The sequence below is a fragment of the Dipodomys merriami genome, unplaced genomic scaffold (genome assembly GCF_024711535.1).
Source record: "Dipodomys merriami isolate MVZ:Mamm:240054 unplaced genomic scaffold, mDipMer1.0.p SCAF_21, whole genome shotgun sequence".
In the NCBI taxonomy this organism is placed as follows: Eukaryota; Metazoa; Chordata; class Mammalia; order Rodentia; family Heteromyidae; genus Dipodomys; species Dipodomys merriami.
Window position 1 is genome coordinate 9,138,425 of NW_027203493.1, and position 22,137 is coordinate 9,160,561.

The 22,137-nt window shown below is 56.2% G+C and overlaps 1 protein-coding gene and 1 long non-coding RNA gene across 10 annotated transcripts in view; one reads left to right on the forward strand and one right to left on the reverse strand.

The window, feature by feature from the left end:
- LOC138833956 (uncharacterized) lies at window positions 1–13,757 on the reverse strand. 3 transcript variants are annotated; one of them, XR_011373975.1, is made up of 4 exons: window positions 13,561–13,757; window positions 1,594–1,629; window positions 484–643; window positions 1–324 (listed from the first exon to the last, which is right to left on the reverse strand). It is a non-coding gene; the product is annotated as an uncharacterized lncRNA (long non-coding RNA). The 3 variants fall into 3 exon arrangements; XR_011373974.1 differs by having other exon boundaries at window positions 484–646; XR_011373976.1 differs by lacking the exon at window positions 13,561–13,757 and adding an exon at window positions 10,825–10,880 and having other exon boundaries at window positions 484–646.
- Tp53i11 (tumor protein p53 inducible protein 11) overlaps window positions 12,671–22,137 on the forward strand; it is a 14,866-nt gene continuing 5,399 nt past the window's right edge. For 3 of the 7 annotated variants that reach the window (XM_070032529.1, XM_070032527.1, XM_070032531.1), the window contains exon 1: window positions 13,877–14,068. The gene's annotated coding sequence lies outside the window, so the exon portion shown is untranslated. Of the gene's footprint in view, window positions 12,729–13,210; window positions 13,293–13,876; window positions 14,069–22,137 lie in introns of those variants that run through there. The other 4 variants (XM_070032528.1, XM_070032533.1, XM_070032532.1 and 1 more) reach the window with 4 other exon arrangements.

Sequence of the window (22,137 nt, forward strand, 5' to 3'; positions counted from 1 at the left end):
CTCTGTATATTTCAGGCACTGGGCCAAGCAGTTGGTATGGATCCCAGGCATGACCATCTGTGGAGCCAAGACAAATCACTCTATCTCTGAGCACCCTCCTCCTCCTCCTCCTCCTCCTCCTGCTGCTGCTGGAGAAATGGGCTTTGCAGTGGATTGAGGGGTGATTGACTAGATGAATTAATATAAGGGGTGTTGCTGGTGGCTCTTAGTCCCATGCACATCGAAGTGGCAAAGGTGATGATCCACATTCTTGCCGAGGCTGCTTCTAGACTGGATCTGAGGTGTTCTAGGTGACTTGAGGGTGGGGAATCCCTGAGGGTCCACCTAGCAAGTAAGGAACAGAGAGGAGAACAAAATGTCAAGGCAGAATCCTAACCAGCATTTTCCACACAGGGGCCCTTCTCTGAGGTCACCCTGACCCTCCCCCTCCACCCCGCCTCCCCACCCTGCCACCCCAGCCTGCATTCCTTTCCCATAATTCACCTGAGTTAAGGAAGGTGGACCTGCTGGCCCTTGTGGATTCTGGGAGGAGATGTCACAGCAGTGAGGGAGACCCCTGTGGTTCCCACAGATTAGTGCCCAGGTCCAGTCTCCACCCTCGGGTGCTATTGGGCACAAGAGAATCTCTGGCAAGCTTCAAGAACTGCTGAAAACATTTGGTTATTTTGCTCATTTTATTAATAAATGTGTCCTGACGCCAACCACATGGAAACTGCTGCCTGGGAACAGGAGTTGGAAGTGTACTCTGGGGAGTTTTCTGGCTGGATTGTGGCGACAGGAGAAACACACAGGGATCCATGCTGAGCTGGAAGCAGGCTGCCCAATGACCCATTTTAGGGGTTTGTGAGACCCCTGGGGGGTGGGGGGGGGAGAAACTAGATGGAAAGGCGCCTGGTTCCCTGACCTAGCAGCCATAACATGTGGAGCCCGGAAGCCCAGCTCAGCCTAGCTGTGGACATTGAGACACATCTCCCTCTCAGGGGATGCTGGACTGTGGGTGCAGTGAGGGCTGAGGTAGACTCCAGCAGTAATACACCTGCAGAGGGGCTTTTACCCCTCAACAGTGCAGCCTCAGAGGGCTGCTAGCCCACAGAGGAACCTGCCAATCACACAGCAGCCCCCCCTCGGAGCCCATGGTCAGCCTTGTTTACACCTGTTTGGATTGCATTCAAGGGAAATAGTCACAGAGGAGGTGACTATGGGGGACCAATGACAAGTGGGCTTTTTTTTTAGAGTAGCTGGCAGGTACCACAGCCTGGCAGGGGCATAAGCTCTGTCCCATTGAGTTACCCATCCCCCACTCCCACCTCCCCAGCCTGGGTATGTGTTTTAGTCTATTAGTAGCCAGGGAATAAATAGTCCAAAACCTTGCCAGGATCTTTACCCTTTAAGGGAATGAAGCTCTGTTCATTTAGGGAGGAAGAAGAAGCTCCCAGATGAACGTCAGCTAGAGAAAAAGTTCCCAGTGCTGTGTAGACAGACAGACAGACAGACAGACAGACAGTACAGCAGACAGGAGGACCTGAGTATTACTAACAGAGTCCCTAGTAGCCTGGGTGGGCCCTGGGACCCTGGAACCTCCGTGATACTTACTCTTTAGGAAGCCAGACCACACAGTTTTTTTTATTGCTATGAAATGAAAATAAAAACAGAAATTTTAATAGTTTTTCTCCTGGAAGAGCTATTTTAAATATCTCATGGGGATGGGCACCGATGGCTCAGGCCTAGCTTCTTAAGCAGCTGAGATCGTCTAAGGACTATGGTTTGAAGTCAGCTTGGGCAGGAAAGTCCATGAAACTCTTCTTTCCAATTAACCACCAGAAACCCAGAAATGGAACTGTAGTACAAGTGACGGAGTGCTAACCTTGAGCAAAATAAGCTCAGGGACAGTTCCCAGGCCATGAGTTCAAGCCTCAGGACTGGTGAGCAAGTGCATACACACACACACACACACGCACACACACACACACACACACACACACACACACACACACACACACACACACACACACACACACACACACACACACACACACACACACACACTTCTTTGGCTTCCTATGCATCTTGGGAAGAAGCTATGCTTCCTGCTATGCCTGGACCCTGTCCCCACTTCTGCCTGTCCTCACACCTCACCCCCTGCCATGTCCCCATGTCACCAGCCAGGGGTCCTTCTGGGGCTCTTTAGGACACACAGCTGCTCTCTGGCTCTCATTTCTGAGTTTCAGCTGTCATATCACCCTTAGAGCCCCCAGGTCAACCCTTCCTCTAAAGATTCCCCCCTTTATTCTCTGTGGTTGGGCCTCTTCATGCTTTTAAGGCATCATCACATTTTGTCGCTATATCAGTGTGTTCACGGTATGAACTTGGGGTTCACCAGGGGAGATGTCTGCCCGCTGCTTCCACCGCTGTATGCTCAGTAAATAAATGTCTAATGAAATGAATGGATCAGATCTGTATGGACCCACAAATGTTTGCTGGCCCCCAAGACCTCTTCTCTGGGGTCTTTAAACCTCCAAGCCAGATCATTCCTGAAAGCCCTTCCTGCTTTGGACCTTGGCTACCTCTTCATGAGACATACCTGGCCTCACATTCAGGCCGTCACCCGAAGATTGGGGGGCTGCCAGGAGTCGGGTGCTGGATTTGGTTTAAAAGGCTTTACCAGAGCTAAAGAACAAGGAGAAGCAAGACGAAGAGTGGGGACAAGGAGACACAGAAGGAAGGACAGAGGGGGAGGCAGAGGAACAGAGAGAGAAGGGAAGAGGAACATGGGGTGAAGGACACCACAGATAAGGCTGAGGACCCCTGGGCTCCACTAAGTGAAGAGAAGCGAGGGCTTCCTCAGTACATTATCCGAAGAGGTCTGGAGTGATTTGATCTGAGCTTCCTGTCCCAGCCGGACTGGGTAGCAGGTGTCTGGTCTCTCACACCTCCCACCTACCCCGCTCACACCCTGCAGCTGGGACCTGCTAATCCCCTGAGACAGCTTCTTCCTGGCTACCGTTGGCCTCCTGGTCAAGGCCTCCTCTCCCTCTCCCAGAAAGAGAGGACTTTGTGACTTCCAGGGGGCGGGGCAGCCATCTGTTCTGTAAGCAGTTCCCAACAGAGAGGCCATTCAGTGCTTGGTGGCCTGTGTCTGCCCCTTCCCTTCCCAGGCCTGAGCAGATGGCCCGCCTGCCTCTGCCATGCCTCCCTGGAGGCCTGGCAGGAAGCAGAGGGTGGAGGGACTGCCCTGAACTTAGACAACTGGTCAGCCAGGCACGAGACTCCAGGTACCGGGCCTACCTCACTCAAGGAGCCTCTGTCAGGTGCCAGGCCTGGAACCTTCCCCCATGAGCCTCTGTCATGTGCCAGGCCTGGAACCTTCCCTATCCCCCCTTGACTACCCAGCTTGCTCTGACCACTCAGAGGCAGGGGGAGGGCCGCCCTTCACGGGCCACACAGCCAGGGCTCTGAATTGATTCAGAAACATGCTCCAGGTCACCCAGCCCTGAGGGGAGAAGCTAAGCATGGAACCCCAAATCTGGCTCAAATTAATTACACCTATGGATCCAGACGCCCCCGAGGGCTGGAGGGACCTAGGCTCCTGCATTTGTGTGTGTATGTGTGTGTACATGTTGGTACTGGGGGCTGAAGTCAGGACCTGGGTGCTGTCCCTTAGCTTTTTCTGCTCAAGGCTGGTACTCTGCCTCTTGAGCCATAGCTCCACTTCTGCTTTTTGGTAGTTCACTGGAGTTAAGTTTCACAAACTTTACTTCCTAGGTTGGCTTCCAACAGCAATCCTCAGATCTGAACCTCCTGAGAGGCTAGGATGACAGATACTAGTGGTGGGGGGGGTCCCCAGCTTGAGCCTTCATTTGAATATATTCACTTATAGTCTGGATGGCTTCAGGCAGGTAATGATGTGTATGGAGATAATTACTCCCATTTAACAAGGGAAAGAAACTGAGACCCTAGAAGGCAAGCAGCTTTCTGAACCAGGTATACTTGCATCGCCGGGTTAACTGCTTCCTGACATTAGCCCCGCCCCCACCACCCCAACCCTGCACCCTGGGAGATCAGCAGTGGTGGAACTCTACATGGATCATGGCATTCCCCCTCATCCCCAATGAAATCTAAACAAAAATAACACTAAGGGGATCCTATGATACCAGCAACACTTTAATGAACTTGATGACAGAAAAACAAAACAAAACTGCAGGGTACCAGTGGCTCACACCCTAATCCTAGCTACTCAGGAGGCTGAGATCTGAGAATCAAGATGCCAAAGCCAGCCAGACAATTCCTTGAGATTGTTATCTACAAGACCAACAAGAAGGCAAAAGTAGAAGTTGGGCTCCTGTAGTAGAGTATCAGCTGTGAGCAGGAAAAAGTCAAGGGAGTATGAAAGTACCTGAGTTCAAACCCCAACACCAGCTGGGTGCTGGTGGCTCACACCTATAATCCTAGTTACTCAGGAGGCTGAGATCTGAGGATCACAGTTCAAAGCCAGCTCAGGCAGGAAAGTCTGTGAGACTCTTATTTCCAATAAACCACTCAGAATACTGGAAGTGGCACTGTGGCTCAGTGGTAGAGCACGTGCCTTGAGCTGAAGAGCTCAGGGACAGTGCCCAGGCCCAGAGTTCAAGCTCGACGACTGACAAAAAAAAAAAGAAAAGAAAGAAAGAAAAAAAAGAAAAAAACAAAACAAAACCAACACCAGCATAGAAAAAAAAAGTGTGCTTTTCCTTGACTACCTGTCTTCTGTCCCCATGCAGCTTCTTGTAAGGGAAGCTTAGGCCTACCCCATCCCCTGGGCTCAGGGGACAAAGCACAAAGGGCTAAGCACCTCTGAGTCAGAGAAGCATCCCAGAGCTGGTCTTTTTTAGGACCACAGGTGACACTGGAGAAGCCAGAGGAGACCTCAGGGTCTGAGAAAGCACTGCTGTGTATCCTTAAATAAATCATTAACTTCTCTGAACCTTGGGAAGTAATAGAGGGCTTCTATTCTGACCCTGCCTTGCTAGAAGAAAGGAAATAATGAAGGGCACATAACCTCCTCAGTTCAAAGCTGGCCTTGCACTGAGCACTGGGGGGATTGAATTTAGTCCCTACCAGCTGGATGGATGTGGATGTTACAGAGGGAAACTCTGGAACAAGAGTGGCGGTGTGTGTGTGTGTGTGTGTGTGTGTGTGTGTGTGTGTGTGTGTGTGTGTGTGTGTGTGTGTGTGTGTGTGTGTGTGTGTGTGTGTGTGTGTGTGTGTGTGTGTGTGTGTGTGTGTGTGTGTGTGTGTGTGTGTGTGTGTGTGTGTGTGTGTGTGTGTGTGTGTGTGTCCTAGGGCTTGAGCTCCCGACAGCCTGGGCACTGTCCCTGAGTTACTTTGCTCAAGGCTAGCACTCTACCACTACAGCCACAGCTCCATTTCTAGTTCTTTTTGGTACCGATTGGAGATATGAGTCTCCTGGACTTTGCTGCCCCAGGCTGGCTTTGAACCCTGATCCTCACATCTCAGCCTCCTGAGAAGCTGAGAGTACAAGCATGAGTCACCAGCACCTGGCTTGCATTTTCAGTTGGGCTTAAATGTCTGGGTGGCTTTTGAGCCTCAGTTTCCCCATCTGTAAAGTGAGTGCTTTGAGGGAGATGATGTGTGACTTGCCCTCACTTCACCACCTTCCATAGCCCCCACTCCCTTCCGAATCCCTAGGAACTTCCGAGAGATTCCAGCCATAAACTGGTCTGGGGGCCTGACGCTGAGCTCCTCGCATTTCTTGTGGGAGTGACTGACACTCCTCTGTGTGTCACCTTAACCTCTGAGTTCCAGCCTCTAACATTTACTCATCCTTTGGGCTGAAATCATCCCTTCCAAGTCTGGTTGAGGGCTGAAGCCTGGTGAAGCAGCTCAGCAAGCCAGGGAGTCCTGGGGCCTCAGCCTGGTTTTCCAGTGACTCAGACTTCAGCAATCCTGACAGCAGCGATTAGTCCTTACATTGATGATTTCCCAGAGTGGAAGTAGCTGTGTAGACTCGACCACTCCCCTCCCCTCCCCTTCCCCCTTTCCCTCTTCTTCTCTCTCTCTCCAGTTTGCATTCACCAGTGTGGGAGGGTGGGGGGACTATTTGAAAGGAAGCAGGAGGGAGACAAAGCAAAGGAAGGGACAGGAGGCCCTGATGGAGGAGAGGCCAGCTCAGAGGTGCTGGATTTCTCACCCTCTGTAAAGGTGGGGGAGGGGAAGGCAGCCTGAGGGCAGAGGCAACAGCAGGTGCATTCCCACGGGGGTTCTAAGCTGTCCCCTGGGACTCTAGCCTCCATTAGGGAGGGGAGGAGCCGATGGCCTTTCATCTCCCTCCACTTTCTCCTTCCTCCTACTTTTTGACATCTACTATGGACAAACAGACCTGGCAACACCCCATAGCACTGCTGGGAACTCAGCTGTCCCAGAGAGCAGGTGCCAGCCTGGGGCCTCTTTGGGGGCCGTGAGGTGTTGCCTGGGTCCAACTTTGGGCTAGAGTATAGGGTCACGGGGGTGAGGGGTGTGGCCAGAGGGCAGGAAACACTATACAAGCTAAAGTAAGTAGGAACTGGCAAGGATGGCATTTGAGCCCAGCAAGAACACGATCTCAACACAGGACAGAACACGGGCTACAAGAGGGGACCTGGGGAGTAGCATCTGCTCTGCTATCTGTCCCAGTCCTACCACCAGATTACCAGGGTCACCACTGGGGAGTACTGGGGTGCCACACATCTCTCCTACAGTCGTGTGCCTGCATTCATTCTCTGTTTAGCGGGCACTGTCCACGTCCACTACCAGCCCTGCAGAAGGCAGTGGCAGATCCAGGACAGGCCGCACCCTGGGCCTCAGTGTACCCGCTAGCAGACTGTGCACTGTGACGTTCCAGCTGCTGTCAGAGTCACAGCCTGCGGTCCTGCTCAGATACATTTTTTTTATTAGTAGTAATTACTCATTCTCTTTCTGCTTATGTAACACGTATAGAGTAAGGTGCTGGGGATGGGGGGGGAGGGTGAGTGAGGGAGGAAAATGGAGTATGTAACCTCAAGGAAGAAATATTCTAGAGAAAGCAGACCTGAGAAATAGGCACATTTAAAAAGCCGGAGATCATCTTAGAAGGAGGTGCATGGCCCAAGGCCAAGGAGCAGGGTGACACGGATGGGGGATGGGCTCAACCTTCAGCTGGTGGTCAGGGAGGCCCGCTGGGGCCATCTTCAACAACATGAGACTGGTGGAGAGAAAGAAGGAAGGGATGAGGAGCCTGATGGTGGGGGGGGGGGGACATTCCAACAGGTGAACAGAATATGCAAAGAGCCCTAGGGAGAGGCAAGTTCAGGTGTAGTGGAGCAATAGGAAGGTGGCTGGAGCAGGGTTGGGAGAGGAAGGCCAAGCACACAGGACCCCGTGGTTCACAGCGCTGGGCTCTCTTGGGCTGCCGTGTGAGGGAGGTCTTGGAAGGCAGGCCTCCAAGCTGAGAGACAAATCTGGAATGACAGCAGTCCTAAGGGTCAGCTGCTTGGGGCAGAGCAGATGATGGCAGCCAAGTTGCAAAAGGACGGAAATGGCAGAAAAGAGGTGAACACCCTAACTGCTCTCGACTAATGATGATAAGCCAGGCTCCTACCTGTAAGCCTATTTAGGAGACTGAGATCTAGAAGATCATGGTTCCAGGCTGGGCAGAAAAGTCTGGAAGATGCCATCTCTAGCCAACAAAAAGCAGGGTTGGAGGTGTGGCTCAGGTGGTAGAGTGCCAGCTAAAGCAAGTGTGAGGCTCCCAGTTCACACCCCATACCAGCAAAAATAAAATAAATATCATTACTGGGCAGGGAATGTGGCTTAGTGGTAGATTGTTTGCCTAGCATGCACGAAACCCTGGGTTCAATTCCTCAGTACCACATAAGCAGAAAAAGCCAGAGCTGTGGTAGAGTATTAGTCTTGAGCCAAAGAAGCTCAGGGACAGTGCTCAGGCCCTGAATTCAAGCCCCAGGACTGCCTAAATAAATAAATAAATATCATTACTACTATTAGTCACGAGCACAAAGCACCTTGACAGCCACGTTCCTCTCCAGGTGAAAACAGACAAGGTGCAAGTCATAGCCCCCTTTCAGCAGGGTAAACTGAGGCTGACAGAGGTGGGGAGCTCTGCTCAAAGCTGGAGGAGATTTGAAAGAAATCCCTCTACCTCGGTATCCCCTCCTCCAATATCTGTCTCCATCAGCCCAACTATGTGGCCTAAAAAGGTGGGGAGCAGATGTCCTGTCACCCCAGTACTTGGGGCTATGGCATAGCAGGACACAGTGTACAGCCAGCAGCAGTGTGTGGCCACCCTAGGGCGGCTGAACGCGGAGCAGACGGCCAACGCAGTACTGTGCGGTTTTCTTCCCAGGAGGCGAAAAGCCATAACTTATTTATCCTCAGAAACCAGAAGGCCAGCCTTCTGCCAGGTCTTTCGCAGCCTGGCTCCCGGAAGGGGCTCCCAGAAGGCCCTGGGTGAGGATTTTGTGGGAGTGGGGCTTCGGAGCAGGCAGTGGAACAGTACAGGCACCCGGTGGGGGGGGGGTGCTGCGCCTCATCCTGGGAAGTTGCCCCCACCCCAACCCCCAGGGCTCACACCAGTAAGCCTAGCTATTCAAGAGGCTGAGATCTGAGGATGGAGGTTCAAAGCCAGCTCAGGCAGACAAATGCCAGGGGCTCTTGATCTCCAATTCATCACCCCAAAGCTGAGAAGTGGAGCTGTGGCTCGAGCGGGTAGAGGGCCTCGGCTTGAGCACAAAAGCTCAGGGACAGCACCCAGACCCCGGGTTCAAGACTCTGGACAGGCACCCCTACCCCCGCCCCCCCACAAGATCCTGAGTGCCTGAAGCCCCTCCAGACCCTACTTCCCGAGAGTTCTACACGACTCAGAAGTCCAGGAGGCTCCCTGCGCTTTCAACCTCTCCGTTAACTCGGGGCGCAGGTGCGCAGAGTGGGGGCGGCAGCGTGGGGGGGGGGAGGTGGGATGGGGGGGAGGGCCTGGCTCAGCCCCCGAGTCCGCGGGCCTGGCCCGGGGGATGCCCCTTTACCCGGGCGCGCGGGACAGCCGCGCCTGGCCGCGCCCGGGTTACCCCGCCTCCGGGGCACGCGGCCCGGCCTGGGCTCAGGGTGAGGCTGCACCTGGCTCCCCCACTGGCTCCCCCATCCCAGTCCCGGGCGCCTCCCCGGGTCCCAGCCCAGTCGACGCAGCCTGCCTGGTGGCTCAGCTCGGAGCAATTACATAACGAAGCGTCGGTGCGCGGGGAGAGGCCGCCTTTGTTACCGCGATCCGCCTCGGCTGCGCCCGCGAATATTAATAAACCCATCACTCATCGTCGCCCGAGCAGCGCGGGCTGGATGGGGGGGAGGGAGGAGGGGAGAGGAAGACTGCACGGGGCCCGCCCTCCCCTCCCGGAGCCCCGCCCCCACCACCTGTCTCAGTTGCCTGGACCCCGAGTAAACAAGCCATATTCCAGAAGCCAACTGTGGGTCCTAGGGCCAGACCTTCCACCGTGGGCTTAGCTTTCTCCTGTAGAAAGGGGCCTAATACCTAAGTGTCCCTATTCTTGGCATGGGTTCAGCACTTTTGAGAGAATCTGGAGCCAACCTGAGGCTCTTATTTGATTGGTGGAAGTGTCAGCTGCTCCCACCAGGGGTCCTGATTCAGACTTCTGGCCTTAGTATAGAAGGCACCCCAGACATCTCCTTTCCTACCTGGGGGAGGGGCAGGGGGGGCTTTCCTGCAGACAGCCATGTGCACCCCCACAGATGTGTTCATCCCTGAGTCAATGAACACTTTATTGACCATTAGCTGTGAGTCAGGCGGTGAGCCGAGGACGTACACCTACATCTCACTTAATCCTCCAAGTACCCAGAGCCTCATCATGATTTCCCTCTTGCTATTTTGATAGATGAACGAATTAGAGCTCAGAAAGGCTGGGTAACTTGCCGAAGGCCACAGAGCTAGTCAGCAGAAGGCTGGGGACTTGAATCACAATCCACAGAGGTCTAATTCCCATGTCCTAGTCTGACCTTGAACCCTCCTCCTATGGAACACAGGACAGGACTGGCCAAGGTCTGTAGTCTCCAAGCTGGCCTCGGCTTTCTTTTGGGACATTGAAGCCTCGTTTCCATCCCATGAAAATCAGTTCTTTTGCCCGCAGGTAAGGAATTGCATGACACTTCCGAGTCCCTGAGCAGCCAACTGAATGGCTTGGCAGAAACTAGGCCCAGTGGGACTGGGCTGGGGAGGAAGCCTCATCAGCCTCTGGAGCTGGGGGAGGGGGAGGGGCAGGAAATGATCTGGAAACTCCCTCCCCCCATGCTACCTGCCATCTGGTCCCCAGAGTTACTCAGTGATGAATGCAAAGATCTTACAGGTTCAGGGAGCTCAGCTCACTCCCTCATGTCCCTGTCCCCTTCACCCCCACCAGGTTGGTGGCCACTGGCTGGCTGCCTCACCTCAGAGCCACCCTGTACAACTTACAAAATGCCTGTATACCCAGGGCCTCTGCTGCCCTCCTGGGCTTCAGCAACCAGAGTCTCCATGCCCTGCTCCATGCTAAGAGCATACCCTGATTAGCTGTGCAACTCTCTACAGTCCCCACTTTACAGATGAGAAAACCAAGGCTCCAAAAAGTGAAATCACTGGCCCATGGTCCTGCGGTCAGGATCTGAATCCAGGTCTGTCAGCTCCAACATCCCTAGGCTCAGCCACCACAGACATCTGATAATGTCCCCCTCCCCCACAGCCTCCTATCCCCCACCTAGGGTCACTGCTGAGACATCTATGCCCAGGCTTAGCCCCTAACACCTGTTCCCCACCTGTCTCCTCTGCTCCAATGCTAATATTGGTTTCCATGTGCATCTTCAAAGTCCACTCACCCACACTGACTGAGGAAACAAGATCCACAAGTGAGTCTGGCCACAGACGCCCCAGTCTCCCTCCGTGCCCCTCCCCACTTCTAAGTGCCCACCTGCACAGGTGCAGATGCCCCCTCCCCCCTCCCACATTCTCCCTCACTCCAGGGCACTGAGAGGCAGATGGATCAGCAGATGCTCCAGGCTCCGTGGGCGGGAGGAGGGGAGTGACCCTGATGGGTTGGCCACCTCCTGGCTTCCCTCCCCGCTAGGCTGACTCCTGGGGCTTTCACAAGAACATTTCTGCACCTTAAGAGTCACAATCATCATGATAATAATAGGGCTCTGTGTTTCCAGTTGGCAAACCTTTTTTAAAAATCATGTTGCCTGGCTTGGCTTGCACCAGTTCCGGGAAGCAGATGGGTCCCTATTTCCAGTTTCCAGGTGCAGTGAGGGTCATAAAACTCCCCAGGGGCAAAACCTCTCCTTTGAGATTCCTTCTCCTAAACTGCAGATCTACAATCCATCCTTGTTTCCCTGAGAGCTGAGTTTATGCTCAATGAAAGAACAGACAATTGAGCAAAGTGCAGGCCTGAGGGATGCTCTTGAATTGGCTGGACAGGACTTTAGAAAGTGCAGAGGGAGGAAGAGATTACACACTCATTTAGAAAGCCCTGCAGGGAAAGTGGGTGGGGAGGGAGGATGATTAGTTCTGGTTTCTCCAGTCCCTCCCTCATAATAATAATAAATAATAATAATTTTGTGCGAGTACTTGGGCTTGAGCTCAGGGCCTGAGCAACCTTCAGTTGAGCTCTGGGTTCTATGTTCTCTTGGTTTCCCAAGACCCTTAGTTGTTCTGGTGGGTGGATCCCCTGCTGTACTTTACTACCTGGATGTGCATCTGTTTCCCAGGAGGCTGGAGGACAGGAACAGTGTCCTGTCCACTCCAGAACCCAGCCTTGCCTGGCACACAGGAATGGCCCAGCTGGGAAGGACTGCTTCCTTTATGCTGGGAGGAAGGGACAGCTGCCTTCTGGCCACCCACTGATGGACTTACAAACAGGCAACACAGAAAGGCAGCCTCTTCCATGCTGGGGGTCTTGCAACATTTCTTACAAAGCCCCCTTCCCATTGGGCCCTGTGGTATTGCACCCACAGACACTGCTTCAAGTGGAGTGCACAGAGAGGCAGCCCCAAAGGCATAGGAGAGGAGTCAGGAGGGGAAAGGGGAGGGGAGGGGAGGAGAAAGAAGAAAGGAGAGGAGAGGAGAGGTAGGGGAGGGGAGGGGAGGGAAGGGGAGAGGAGGAGAGGAGGGATGAACTGGCCATTTCAATCTAGGGCAGGCAGACAGACAGACAGACAGACAGATGAAGTGGCCGTCCCAATCTACCCAGCTCTGTGAGCTGGTAGTGAGCTGTTTCCAAGATTATGCAGAGTCCCAATCCAGGTGGCTCTAAGTATGTACTTCATCCAGCCCACTTCAAAACAGTTCTGATCTCCAGCCTTGTCCGTGACTGATTCATTCATTCATTCATTACTGGCAATCACTACCCAGGTGTTCAGCAGGGAGCAGAGCTGTTGGCACTGTGGGATCTGAGTTTAGTTGCCTTGGTAATGAGGATGGCTAACAGCCAGGGAGCCACTGCTATGGCCAGGTAGTGCTATGTTTACTTCCTTGCAAAGGACACAGCCCCTCCTGCCCAGCCCAGGCGCTGTTTGTGGGCAGTGGCGTGTACTTGGCACGCCAGCTCTCCTGGCATATACCCAACACTCAACAAGCAAGGCGCTGCCTGCTGCTATAACTAGAAATCCCTGTAACAGCCATAGATGGGTCCTCCTGTGGGTGAAGAAGCTGGCGGTGGACAGAGGTAAGGTAACCCCCTTGCCCAGGGCCTCACTTTTACTAAAAGCAGGGGTGAGGATCTGAACCCAGGCAGTCGGGTTCCAATTGCCAGAGTCTGCTCAACTAACCCTTAAGGATCTCAGAGCAGGAATCTCACACCTGAGTACAAATAAGTAACTAGCTAGAAGCAGGGGCAGCTGCTCTCCTCTGCCCTACTTCCTTACTTTGTGAAATGGAGCATGTCATCAGCCTGTCTTTCCCCTTCCCTCCACCCCATCCCCCTCCAGGCCCACAGTGGCCACCATCAGACCAGATTTAAAAAAAAAAAAAGATCTAGGCAGTTCTCTAAGCAAGAGGGGAGGGCGAGACTGAGGTGGGGTGGGGGACAGAAGCTCTGAGTCAGGAGAAGGAAGAGAGGGAGTGTTTGTAGAAGCCTGGTCCTTTTAAACTGACAGGCGTCCAACCCCCCCCCCCCAACTCCAGCATTCCCCCTCTTCCCCCCACCAGGCCAGGCGCCCCCAGCGATTAACTCTGCAGCCCCAGATCGCACTGGAAGACGGTGCAACAACCTTAAGCATTTTTTGCTCAGGTAGGTTGTGAGGGTGGAGGACGGGAATGGGGGAAAAGGGAGGATCTAGACCGGAAGCCTAAAGGCGAAACACAATCAAATGGAAAGTCGGGCGGTTTCTGACCGGTAACTTTTAACACATGGCGTCGGGCAACCGCGGGCACTCCGCAAAAGGACGGCTATCGCCATAACGGCGTTGTTTTACCCTGGGGTACCGCTACCAGACAAAGCCCTACTCTCGCCACCCCCACCCCCCGCGCCCCCAGCCCTTCCAAGTCTGGAGACCTACGGTAAAGATACGGAAGACCTCAGGGCTCGCTAGCCCACAGGGGGTGCAGACCGTCCCGGGAAAGGGGCGCTGTCTTCAGAACTTGCCAACTAAGTGCTGCGGGGCCGCGCGGCTGCGCCGGCGGTCCCCGTGCGGGGTTTCTCCGGGGCGCGGGGGCGCCCCCCGCGGGCGGGCTCCAGGAGGACCTGGGCGGCCCCTCTCGGCGCGATCCCCGCGGCCACCTCGGGGGCGCGGCAGCCCGGCGCGTGGGAGGGGACGGCGCGCCATTGGTTACGCGCGGAAGAGAGGAGGGACCAGCGCGGGCCACCAGACTCGGGCGAGCCCGGCGGCGCAGGACTCCGGCCGGCCCTGCCCTGCCCTGCCCTGCCCTGCCCTGCCCTGCTCCGCCCGAGCTCGGCCCGTCCTGCTCGGCCCCCGGGTAAGGCGGGCACGATGTGAGTCGCCACGGGGCCCGAGCGTCCGCCCCGCACGCCAGCTCCGCGAGCGCGGCGCCCCGCGCGCTGGGAACGTAAGTCGGGTCCCCGCCGCCGCCGCCGCCCGGCTGCTGCCTGCGCAGCGCAGCCCGCGGGGACCCCGGGGCCGCGGGAACCCCGGACAGCGAGCGCCGCACGCGCGCCAGCCTGGTGCCGGGACGTCGCGGCACCTGCGGGGTTGCGGGCGCCCGGGGTCCCCTCCCCAGCCGCTCCCCCCTCTGCGCGTTCCTCTCTCTGACTCGGTTTCCCTCTCTCCCCGGCTTTCTGCCTCCGCCGCCCCCCTTCCTCCCGGACTGTTGATTTCGTCTCTCCCTCTCTCTTTTCTTTCTCTCGTTCTCCCCCCGCCCCCCGCTCTGTGTTTCCAGGCGAGAGGGAGACAGTGGGAACACCGAGAAGTCAGTTTTTCCTGTGTGCCGGGGTGTCGGCGCCCCGCGCCCGGCCCGGCTCCTCCCCCCACCCCTCCCCGCCGCACCCCTCCCGCCTTTGTTCCTGGGTCCCGGAGTACGCGGGGCAAACTTGCGAGTTCCCGGGGCTTCGTCCCCGCGCGCGCGCGGGCAGGTGATGGTGGAGTCTGGCCCGACCTCGGGGAAGGGGACGGGTGGGGGGGAGCTGGGGGACCCCCGGGGCGCGCCGCTGCCCAGCCCAGGCCTCCCCAAAGTGGCGGAATGTTTGAACCCCCATAGATTAGGCACCGATCGTGGCGGGGAGAGCGAGGCTGAGCGGGAAAACCCCCTTATGCCCCGAGGAGCGGGGCCAAGCCAAGCCCCAGCTCGGGGGGTGGGGCGCAGGTGGACAGAGAATGCCTCTCCCCGCCCCCCCAGGCGTGAAGTCCGCCGCATCAGGACGGGGGGGGGGGTTGGCCCGGCGCAGGGTGGGCTGGGCCTCCGAGCTACGAACAAAAATATGAAGAGGGCGCTGGGGGGCGGGGGTGTCCGTAAAGAAAGGCCGGGACGGCGCGCACGTCTCCGGTGCGCCCCCGGGACCGGAGAATGGTTGGGTCTCGGGGAGGGAGGGGGCAGTGCTCGGGATGGGGAGAGGTCGTCCCGGTCCCGGCAGCCTGGCCAGGCGTCGCCTCCCCGTTGCGCTCCGAGGTGGGGGTGGGGTGAGGGGGAATCCCCCCCCCCCACACAACCCAAGGCTGGGCCACAGCCCCACGCCCACGCCCCGCGCGACCACTCGCACTTCCGGCTTGGTGTCTTTGTAGACAAACTTTTCTAGACCCCCTCCCCCCACGGCCGAAGGGCTCGGGGCCGCCATGCGCGCCCAGGCCGACCACGCAGCCCCCCTGGGCCTCCACCCCACCCACCCCGGCCGGACCGTGGGGAGGCGGGGCTGGACCTGCGGCTCGCCCGTCCTAGGATCGGGGTGTCTTTGTTGGAGGAACAGGAGGGGGCGCTGTCCACTCCCTAGCCACAGCCCGCCGCGGGACTCGGCCTGGGAGGAAAGCGTTGGCTTCTATTATTGCTTGCTTGCTCGGTTGTGGTCTGTATGGTGCACGGTCTGTCTGTCCCTCGCTGTCCCCAAGGGCCCCGGGGGTGGGGGTGGGGGTGGAGGATCAGCGACTTGTGATCTCCTCTCCTGCTCACAAGCTGTCTGCTTTGTCAGGATTTCCCAACTGGGATTGGCTGTCCAACTACGTTCCCCCAATCTGGTTTGTTGGCTGCCTAGCCCTTCCCCAGGACCACTTCCCATGTTACGCAGGGCAGGTCCTTAAGGCAGCGCCCCTCTGCTGGAAGAGCCCCCTTCATGCAGAAGGAAATGTTAAGAGTAGGGGGAACAGTAGTCTTGGGCTGCTCTTTACTTTGGTTTATGGCACAAAAGGTTCTGTGAGTGCTACGCCCCAAATGATAGATAGAACAAAGGGCCAGGCTAGATCCAGGTCCAGGCGCCTGGGAGACAGCTGTGACAAAGTAAGGACTCTTATTACTCTCTTGGAGATGTCATGTAAGGAAGGTGGAAGCCCCTAAGAAGTAAACAAGTTATATAGAATGCCAGGGACAAGGGGTGGGAGCGGGGAGATGTGGAGTGCCCAAAGATCAGGTTGCCTTTTTGTGGCCTGGGAAGCTTGCCTGCCTGATCCTGCTGAGGGCAGCTTGTGCAAAGGGCCTGAGGCTAGAATGTGCAGCTAGGGTGGAGTATGGACCTGAATCCCAGCTGCTGGTCCAGTCGACCCCTCCCGAGGCCGGGCTTGGGGGACAATGGAAGAAGTGTCCAGGCTGAGAGTCCTGTCCCAGCCAGATCAGGAGAGCCAAAGCTACATCCTGTTTCTGATTCACAGTGACCCCCAGCTCTCTTCTGACCCAGAAGTGTCACCCCACTTCTTTCCAATGGTCACCCCCTTCAGAGCACCCCTTTTTCATACTGGCATTTAATCCCCTGCTCTGGAGTTGGTCTGGTCCAGGAGGAAACTGAGGCAGAGAAAGCAAGTCTCTTGATTTGGAAAGAACAACAGCACAGTGCTGTTCCAGCTGAGTCTGGCATCTTCTCACCAGCCAGAGGTAGGTGTCATTTTTTTTTACGCCTATTTTAAAGATTTAGAAACTGAGGCCCAGAAAGGCCCCCAAGTCAGGCCTCAGGGCCAGGATGTGAGCATGGGGCTTTTGCCAGGTGGGACCCCTTTAATCCCCAGGCTAGAGCCCAGACATAGCAGGTGGGGTGGGGGGAGATTCATCTCTGGATTAGGGTTCTGTCTAGCTATCCCCAACTCTGGGGAAGACATAGGCCCTGGGTGTAGCCTTCCCATCTCACCCACAAGACAGGACACAGCTTGCTTCTGAAACATTGGCTCGTGGAGGTAGAGGTAGAGGTTTTCTCCTACCCCCTCCCAAGTTCCCCCAGCAGCCCTGGCTAGGGGAGAGGTAGGTGCTGAGGGTGGGACCACCACAGCATTCTCACTGGAGTCCCAGCCCCAGGGAGGCAGGGAGCCGGCTGTCCCATGGATGACCGCATCAGCTGCCCTTAGGGGCACTGATGTGGTCACTGGGCCCAGGGGGGAAGCGGGGCTGCTCTGGGTTGAAAAGGACAGGAATTCTCCATGCGCCCTGCCCTTTGCCAGTGACAGCCGGGACAGGAAGGGCCCTTTCAGTGACTGCTGAGTGCTGACACTGCAGCAGGCTTTCCCCCGTTCCCCTTCCCCCCTTCCCACCCCCCCACCCCACTCTCCCTGCCCACCCCAGCCTGGCCAGCACAGCAGGGATGGGTTATTTTTGTCCCTGAAGCTTTGGAGATGTTTGTGATGAAAGTTGGGGCTTCCCTGTGCTGCTCTGGCCCTCTGGCACGTTCAGCGGGAAGTGAAGAGGAGGGGTGGGGCGGGGGTGGGGTACTTGATCTGGGCCTGATGTGACTGGCATGTGACTGGCAGAGGTGGGCAAACCCCAGGGACCACGCGCTCCCCCATGCAGCCCTGGGAGCTGCAACCTGCCGGCAGGCCCAGGCTTGGGATGGCCAGACCTCAGCTGTCTTGCTGTGGATTCCAGTGTCTCAGGGACACTTCCCAGCACCAGGGCAAACCCTGTGCCCCAGCTCCCAGGGTCCAGATCCTGGAGGGTTCTTGACCCCAAGCTTTGTTGCGTGACAGCGGACACAGGGCGGGATTCTCATCGTCTGCCTGTGTACTTACTGGGACTGGGCAGACAAAGGCCGGCAGGACCATGGCAGGCGGGCTATGGCAGGCTCCACCCCCTGGGCCCCAAGCCAGGCTGCCAGCCCTGCGCTCCCACCACTGGAGCCTCATCTCCGCTTTCTCCATAGTGTGCCCCCCACCCCCATCGTGAGACCCAGCACCCCAGAGGCCGCTGTGCTGTGCGAGTTGTCAGTATTGAGCGCGTGGGTTTCTCTGCCTCTGCATCTTCTCTTTGGACTCTAACTCCCACAGCCTTATAAGTCAGGAGGCATTTACAGAGAGTAGAGAAGCCCCCCCCCCAGGCCTGGGGATCATGATGGACATGAGCACAGTGCCCACCCCAGGGAGACACAGAGGACCCTGAGTGTGGGCCTCCAATGGGCGCTGCGCTGGGATTTTGCACCCCCAACTTGTCCTGAGGGCTGCCGGGATGTCCCGGAGGAATCACAGATGATGCAGGTTCTGGACCCCTCTCCCCCTTCTTCTGTCCTTCCCTCTTTTCCCTCCCACTCACTGTGCCTCTCACTGCTGCCAGCCCAAGACCCCACTTCCAGCTATTTTGCAACAGTGTGATAACAGAACAATGGAACTCAGAGCTTTGTGCGGGCGCACAGGGCCCATAGCCAAGGAGGCCAGACCAGATGCAGGGGACTCCCAAGCACAGGGGCCCTGGGAAGATCGCTTGGAGCTCAGTTCAGCTTAGGCATCAAGCTCACAAAACATGTCTCCCCCACCACACACATGTGCACACACATACATGCTTGTACATACATGCACACCATGGATAAGGCATGTGCACATGCATACACATATGCACACACATGCATGCATATTTATGTACACTCAGGCATAATATAAATGCATAATGCACCTGCATGCACATATGCATTTGGGCACAGGAGAACAATGCACATACCTGCATGCATGCACACACATGTGCACACATGCACCCATACTCACGGCAGCTTCTCTCTGGACACCTCATTAAATCACAGCACGCAGTTAAATTGAATTCCAGCACTGCCACATACCCCAGGGGATACTTGAATAAGCCATGTTTTCTCATCTGTATAATGGGGTGCAGCGCTGTCCTCCTGGGTGACAGTGGAAGTTTCAGAGGTCTTCTGGTCTGGATGTGCTGGCCGTGTCCTGCAGCCCTGCAGCCCTGGGCAGACACGGTGTGTGCATAGCGGGGGAGGGAGGGCGCAGCTCCCTCCCCCAGGGAAGGGACAGGGGCTGTTGGTAAGCAATGGGTTTGGGACGGAAGTGGTCTTGGCTGGGCTGTGAGAGCAGCAGCGGTGACTTCCCCTGAGTCATCGAGGCTGAGCAGCTGTGTGCTTCTGGGTCCCTTCCTACTCCGTGGGTCTGCAGGTCCCCTAAGCCAGCCCTCCTGGACACAGCCTCCCTGTCGGGGCAGCTCTGCAGTCCATGTGTTGCTATGGAAACCAGGCTTCCAGGGAAGGAGAGGGGAGTCAGGGAAGTCCTCCACCCAGGACATGCGTGGGAATGATGGCCTGGTCCCATCAGATCTGCTGCCCAGGGCTGAGCCTGGACAAGCGCCTGGCAATCATTTTATTAACCACTCTATTTTCTGGAACGCGTACCAGGTATGCGTTTCGTACTGTTCCCCATCCCAACCCATGAGTGGACTAGAAGCAGCAGTCTGGGTTTCCAGATAAGGACTTCGAGATTCAAGAGTGTTTAAGTCATTTCCCAAAGGCTACACAGCAGTTAGCAGAAAGAGTTGGGCATTGAGTCCCGGTCTCCCTCATCTTGAAGGATGTTCCCCTCAGACCCAGTCTGTCAGTCTCCCCCGACGCCCGGCCCCCGGAGGCTCTGTGTTACTCTGTCTGGTAACCATTGTGGCCTTCAGCACCCCCAAGTAAGGCTCTGCAGAGCCCCATTGTCCTGTGGGCCACTGTGGTTCAAGGTCAGTTGCCCTTTAGGGACTGGCCACACTGGAACGTGGCAGAGTCCCCCCTTTCCTGCCCTGGGCTGCTAGCCTTAAGCTTTTGTTGCTTTGGTTTATGGAGACAGGGTCTCACTGTGTAGCCTGGGCTGGGCTGAAGCTGACATGTTCCATCCTGCCTCAGCCTCCTGCTTTCTGGGATCCATGTGTGGACCTACATGCCTGGCCTGACCACTGGGTGGCCGGCTTCTGCAAGTCAGGTGTGGCTGGAGCCCTGGGGGAAGCTGAGTGACCTGTTTAGGCCGCTACCACTCACTCCCCTGACCTGTGCTGACCGAAAGACCAGTGAGCCCCAGGGTCTTCAGAATGTTCTGTCTTGGGAGTTGAGCTCAACTGACCAGGAACACAGGCTGAGGGGACATGGGGGTGGCCACAGGAGGAGGAGAAAGAGAAGGAGGAGAGGGAAAGAGGAGAACAAAAAGGAAAAAGAACAGGAGGAAGAAGAGAAGGAGGAGGAGGAGAAGGAGAAGAAGAAGACGAGGAGGTAGAAGAACTAGGTGCTGATGGCTTGAACCTGTAAACCTAGTTACTCAGGAGGCTGAGATCTGAGGCCTGAAGTTCAAAGCCAGCTGGATAGGAAAGTCCATGAGACTCTTTATCTCCAATAAACTACCCAGAAAAAGCTGGAAGTAGCACTGCGGCTCAAGTGGTAGAGCTCCAAGAGGCTCAGGCGATAATGCCCAGGCCTTAAGTTTAAGCCCTAGGGGGAAAAAAAAGGAGGAAGAGGAGGAAGGAGGGATAGAGGAGTAGAGGGAGAGGAAGAGAAACAGGAAGAGGAGGAGGAGCAATAGCAGTTGCTGCCACCCAGGGCAGGAAGGACCTTCATGCTTAGATGACACACAGCACAGGGACAAGCTGCTAAGACAGGGGTTGACCCTGTGTCCCATCTCCTTGGCAGCTGGACACATGGGACTCTCCTCCAGCAGCCTGGCACAGGGCATCCTGGGACCCTCAGAAGGCAGGTGGGGTAGGGCACTGGTGTGGAACTTCGCAGGCATGGCATCTTGTATGCTCAGAACATCCCTAGCAGGTTTCCCTTCACAGATGAGGAGACTGGCACAAGGTCACAGGCCAGGAAGGGGCCTCTCAGGACTGACTCTGGCAGCTGAGTCACCCCCAGGCTAGTAAGAGGCCTGAGAAGGCAGGGTGCCGGGGAGGAGGGCTCACCGACATTAGCAGGTGTTGAGGAAAGACAGGGAGGAACTGGACCTCTTGTGCACTGCGTGAGCCCAGCCAGTCTGGAAAGTAGATGGGCTCTCTTTGGCCCTGGGGATGCACCATGGCGGTGCTGTGCTGGGATCATTCCCCTTAGAGACGTGGGGATGTGGGGTCTCCCCATAGTAGGACATGAATGGTAGTAGCTGTGCTGGTCCTGCAGTACAAAGGAACGGGTTGGGCTGTGGTTGAAGCCTGCAGCTTGGTTGGATCTCAGAGGCCTTACTCTTGATAGAAGAAGCCAGGCCTAAAAGGTCATCCATTTTGTGGATCTGTTTATGTAACATCGGAGAAAACCAAAACAGAGCCTATGGTGACAGAGAACAGATCTGCTATGCTTGGCGGGAGTGGTGGCTGGGGGACGTGCTAGGCAGGCACACGGCGGTGGTGTGTGGAGGGGGCCGAGCCTGTGTCTGGGCCTGGAGAGGGTGGCTGTGGATGATTCAGGAGCTAGATCGTATCACCACAGCGTACACAAAGGCCAGTTCTGCGTGCATTCAAATGGAAGCACCAGAGAAGAGGCTGAGGAGGGGGGACATCTGACGTGTGTCACTCGGCCGCAGGGATGAGCAGCAAGAGGAACCCCCCCCCCCATGGAAATTCCATCACAAGAAGGTGGCAGCCAGCTGAGGAGTTGGGGCAGGAGCCTGGCCTTATGTGCATCTCCCACAAATGGCCGCCGCCTCAGTAGCGCTTGTTGAGTGCTTCCTTTTAGGGGTGCAGATGGCCTCTGTGGTTTCTGTTATCCTTAAGCGTGTGAGAGGAAAAGCAGGGCCACCCAGATCTAGATGAGGAAGTAAGGCGGGGGGGGGGGACCTGGGGGCCCACAGGCCACGCTCCCTGGAGCTCCCTAATGCTGACACAATCTTAACATTTCCAACCTCAGACTGCTCACTTCCCACCCGGCCCTTGCACCCTGCCCTTTGCAGCTCTGTTGCGAGCTGGGTTTGTTGGGGTGTTTTGTTATTATTATTCTCCACCTCTTTTAATTTTTTTATTGTTGTAAAGGTGATGTATGGAGTGGTTACGGGTTGCCTAAGTCAGGTAGTGCGTACATTTCTTTTTTGATGATGTCACCCTCTTCCCTCATTCTCTTCCAGTTTTTCCCTCCCACCCCACCCCCAAAGTGCATAGTTCACTTTCAGCATAGTGTCTCCTGCGTGCTGCTGCTGCATTTGTTTACCCTTTGGTAGGTGCTTTATTTTACGTGAAATCACTGGGAGCTGTGGTGACTGGGGGACATTTCTCTGCTGGCCCCCTAGGGCCCAGGACGATGAGATCTGCCAGGGTTCTCTTGG